Source organism: Portunus trituberculatus, chromosome 40, assembly GCF_017591435.1.
Source record: "Portunus trituberculatus isolate SZX2019 chromosome 40, ASM1759143v1, whole genome shotgun sequence".
NCBI lineage: Eukaryota > Metazoa > Arthropoda > Malacostraca > Decapoda > Portunidae > Portunus > Portunus trituberculatus.
This window is the reverse complement of record NC_059294.1, coordinates 2,120,001-2,125,000: the sequence shown is the minus strand read 5'-3', so window position 1 is coordinate 2,125,000 and position 5,000 is coordinate 2,120,001. Positions and strand designations below refer to the sequence as shown.

Sequence of the window (5,000 nt, the reverse complement as noted above, 5' to 3'; positions counted from 1 at the left end):
GTTCAGTAATACATTTTGCGAACCACAACAGTCACAAACACTGACAGTTTGTTTAGAGCAGGTATGGGCAAACTACGGCCGCGGCCCGCCGAAGGAATTCACGCGGCCTGACAAATGTTAGTGAGTTTAAAAGAACGAGTTAATAAACAACGCCAAATAGTATTATGAACATTTAATTTTCTTTTCGCAAGTGTACACATGCATATGAGAATGGCTTTTTCTTTAGAAGCCTTTACTTTTGTATTTTAAATATAAATGATTTTGGGTTAATATAGCATGCGGGCCTTTAAGATTGTGATTTATTTAAATGTGGCCCTAGCACTGAAAAGCTTGCCCACCCCTGGTTTAGAGGCTTCATGGAGTGACGCTCAATGTAATATTGCTAGCTCACTGCCTCGTACCGGCCGCCTCCTTGAATTTCTGGAATCACAGACAGAAATGTGTTTTGCTGGAATGAATAAAGTTCATGTAATAGTAGAAGCAGGAAGGAGTATGTGGCCACTGGCGTATGTACTTTGTAATGATTAAATATCTTAGCTTTTGACATGTACGAGTTAGAAAAGAATACGTACTGCAGGCCTTTAAGAATGTTTGGTTTTTATAACATAATTGTATTGCTTAATGCATATAGCCTACCATAGGGAACTGTGAAAACGGCTTCTTATTATATATCGTGCATTGTTCCTCACATCAACCTCGTATGAACTGAATAAGTGAATGTGCATTTATTTGTTCTTTGACTGAAGGTCACGTGTGATGGCTACAACTTTTTTTTTTTTTTTTATGTAAGAGAGGAAAGCCGGCTCAGGGCAACAAAAAAGTTTTTAAAAAGGCCCACTTAGGTGCCAGCTCCCTTCCAGGTCTGATCGAGTTCGTCAAAAGACAGGGATAAATGTCGTGAAACCTCCCTTTTAAATGAAGTTAAATCTTAGGAATTTAAAAATACAAAAGTAGGCATGGAGTTCCAGAGTTTACTAGTGAAAGGTATGAAATATTGAGAGTACTGAACCTGCTTCGTCTAATTTTCGTTTTTCTTCTAAGCCCTGAAGATTAGTACTAAATTATTTCAGCTGCAACTGTTCCCTCGATTATGTTAGGTAAAAAAAATGATAATTCGTATTAGGATTTTCAAGTGCTTCTTTTCTCCTCTCTAAGCTCTTAGTACATGTCTGTGGGGGTTATGAGGCAACCTCCGCTTTCATGATGCCCTCCAAAAAGTGATCGCGTGAGGACCAACACCAAGTGACAGCTCCCTCTCTAACCCCTCGCCGCACAACAGCACATAAAAAAAAATAAATAAATAAATAAATAAATGAATAAACGACTCACGGGAAACAGATCTAACAGGTGTCGTTTTCAACCACTGACTTGAATGAAGACCCAATGCAGGGCGTTATACACTTATCGAGTCAAATCTTAGTGAAGAAATCTCTTCTTTTTAAGACTCATCCTTATACGAGTACGTGTCTCCAGTCCCTCTCCCCATCCCCGGCACTGCACCACATGAGCCTCGGGTTTCCCGCCATGGCTGGTCAGCGGCCTGGCGGACCTTCGTGATTCAGGGGGTGCGTGTAGATTAGATTTAGAAAGACAAAAACCCTCATGCCCCACCCAGCCCCCACTACCAGGCTGTGGACGTAATGGCCTCGGTTATCTCGTAAAATGGAAAGTAAATAATTGATCGAGAGAGCGAGAGCGAGAAGGGAGGAGGGAGGAGGGGGGGGAGGGGGGGCAGTAGTAGGGTCGTGTGAGGGGGTGAGTGTTGACGGCTGTGCCTAGGAAGTGTTGACACAGTGTTTGTCAATATTGCACTAGGCAACACTGGCAAGGGTCCTGCACGCGGCAAGAAGTGTTGCTGGTCTTTTAACGAGACACTAGTTTGAAGACGAATATGTTCTTGCATTTCTTTACTTTCTTAAATTTATTAGGGCAGGCTGCCGTGCCCTCACCGCGGGGCATACTGGCGCTCAGCTACTGGTTGTGTCCAGCAGGGTCCGGAGCGAGACGGGATGGGGCGTGGCGGAGCGGGGTGGGGTGGGCCTGGCCTGGCCAGTTGTGGGTAAATTGAGCTTCACCTTTCGCCGCTATATCTCCTGCTCGGCTAATATGAATAATTCCAGCAGCCGTTTGAGAAGGAGATCGCGCCGCGGCGAAGGCTCCTGCCTCGTGCTGGAAGGAAGGAAAGGGAAGATATTCAGCACGCCAACTCGAACGGTGTTGCAGTTGCACGTCGAGTTTGGGATCGACTTCTCAGGTTTTAAGTGCAATGAGAATCTAAAACTCTGACATATTTGAGAGTCTTACGTGTATTGAAAGCATCCATACGGGCGTCGGTCAGTGCAGGCATTTGTTCTGCAGCACAAAGCATCGCACCTCTGCCACACACCCGCTGCGCTGCCTCCTCGCCAATGCCTTAGTCACGAAGGTTTCCGTTTTCAGTCTGTTTCTCTCCGCTCTTAGTCACAGTTGTCGATCGACAATGTAATTGTTCTTCCTTATTGCTAAACCGTGACTCCGCAGTTAGTCTCTGAATTGGGGAGTGAAAATCGAGTCGCTCTTTTCACGTGTGGACGCAAGGGTGATGAAGGCAACACCATCCTCATCCTATGATTATATCACCTCCTTTTTAGGGATTTAGCCGATGTAGAACAAGCACAGTACATCTGCTAGTCTTATCTGCACATGTTTCCTCATCTAATCAGCTGCAAGAGTATGTAGGACACAGTTCACGCACGAAACTCGCAATGAATGAAGCGGATGTGCACGTGTGGAATCCTTAACTATCCATAGTCTCGGGAGAGTGACGCCGCCTCTGTCGCTGTCTGGCGGTTCACAATAAGATTTAGGGCAGTTCAGGCAGGGCTCCCTCAGACTCTCCCTGACCGCACCAGTTTCGGCTCATAAAACAAAGATTTCACTGTCTCGCTGGCAACAGAAGGACCGTGCTGAGAAACCTGACTGAGGGAATCACAAGGAGAGGGCAGCGTGACCCCGGGGTAATGAGAGCTGCTCCCCTGTATGAGGAGTGGGAGGGGGAATCGTGTGTGTGTGTGTGTGTGTGTGTGTGCGCGCGCGCCTGTGCGTGTGTGCGTGTGCGCGCGCTGGCTTGCAGATTCAGGTGTCCTCGTGTCTGAATGTGTGGTTGTCCATTTGCTGATGTACAACGTGTGCTCTCATGTATATAAGTAGTGCGTGTAAGTACATAACGTGTATGCGGTCAGTTGGCAACTGTCTCTCTCTCTCTCTCTCTCTCTCTCTCTCTCTCTCTCTCTCTCTCTCCAGAGCGGCGTGTGTTGTCGTGACTCTTGTTTTCCTGCGAGGTCGTTGAGCCGCTGAAAAGAAAAATAACCTTCGCCTCCCCCCCAAACAACGTGCTCGGGGAAGAGAGAGAGAGAGAGAGAGAGAGAGAGAGAGAGAGAGAGAGAGAGAGAGAGAGAGAGAGAGAGAGAGAGAGAGAGAGAGGGAGAGATGTGCATGCGTGTGCGCATTGCGTGTACATGTGCCTGCGCTGGGTTTCTTGGAAGTTGGATGGGAGGAAAAAATAAGAAGGGTACTTAGTTGTTAGTTTATGGGACAGGTTATAGTATCTGTATAAACGGGTAGAGAGAGAGAGAGAGAGAGAGAGAGAGAGAGAGAGAGAGAGAGAGAGAGAGAGAGAGAGAGAGAGAGTAAGAGCGAGAGCGAGAGCTTGCACAATAGAATGAAAGAAACATTACGTAGGTTTGGCAACAGACGAAGGTTTGGAAGGCTAAGGCAGTGATTGCAAGGAATTGACATCCTGGTGTCTTGCTACTTAAGAACGACGATAGCAATGGCTGTAGTAGCAGCAGCAGTAGTAGTAGTAGTAGTAGTAGTAGTAGTAGTAGTAGTAGTAGTAGTAGTAGTTGCAGTCGTTCATATATTACAAAGTATAAGAAACAGCAAGATCCCTATTAAGTCCTGCGTGTGATATCTGGTCACACTACTAACACACAAGTTAATAAAAGAAGCAAGACTGGAAGAAGCAAGACACTATAGGTACAAAAAGAAAGCGCGTCCTGCCAGCCACACGCATTCATAAACAGGAAGGAGGGAGAATTGCTGGGACTCGATTGAATGACACTGCTAAGAACTAACCGTGGAAAGAGGAGGAAGAAGAGGAGGAAAATAAGAGGGAAACATGAGAAGGAGGAAGAGAAATAGTAGGAAAGAAAGATGGTGATGATGATAAAGATAATAGTGAGGAGGAGGAGGAGGAGGAGGAGGAGGAGGAAGAAATGCAGGAGAGACACATGAGAAGCAGGGGAAGAAGGAAAAGTAAGGAGGAACATGAAGAGGAGGAAGATAAAGAGGTGGAAACGACTATATAGGAGGAACTGGAGTGGCGGAAAGAGAGGGAGGAAAATACGTAGGAGAGAAACACGAAGAGAAGGAGAGGAGGAGGAGGAGAGAAACATTAGGAGGAGGAGAAATAGAAGAAGGAGAGGGAGAGGCGTGGTAGCAGCGGACAAGGACGGGAGAGAGGTTGTGGTGGGAAGAAGGCCGAGCGACGCCGCCACATTCATGGTCAATTTTGACGAGAAAGTTGCATAGGAGTCGTCACACCTGCCGTCACCACCTCCACTTTTTGTGTCTCCTCATCCCGCAGCTTGGCCGACGGCTTGCTGGAGGCTGTGAGTGTTGAGGGGGGCGGGTTAGTGACACACACACACACACACACACACACACACACACACACACACACAGGTTGTTGTGTCGTGTAGAAAATAGAAGTTTGAAAGGTTGTTATGTTTGTTTACGTGTGTGTGTGTGTGTGTGTGTGTGTGTGTGTGTGTGTGTGTGTGTGTGTGTGTGTGTGTGTGTGTGTGTGTGTGTGTGTCTCACCTGCACGTTCATGATCTGCTTTTGTTCAGCAGAGGTGGTGGTGGCAGTGGCGGTGGAGGTGGCGGTGGCAGAGGTGATATCAATTAAGTAGAACACTGATTAGTACACGTACCAATCTAGTACTTTACGCAACCTGA

At 46.8% G+C, this 5,000-nt stretch overlaps 1 protein-coding gene across 1 annotated transcript in view; it reads left to right on the top strand.

Annotated features, from left to right (window-relative positions):
• LOC123516038 (dual oxidase-like) overlaps nt 1-5,000 on the top strand; it is an 89,345-nt gene that overhangs the window by 35,913 nt on the left and 48,432 nt on the right. The gene's annotated exons all lie outside the window — the stretch shown is intronic.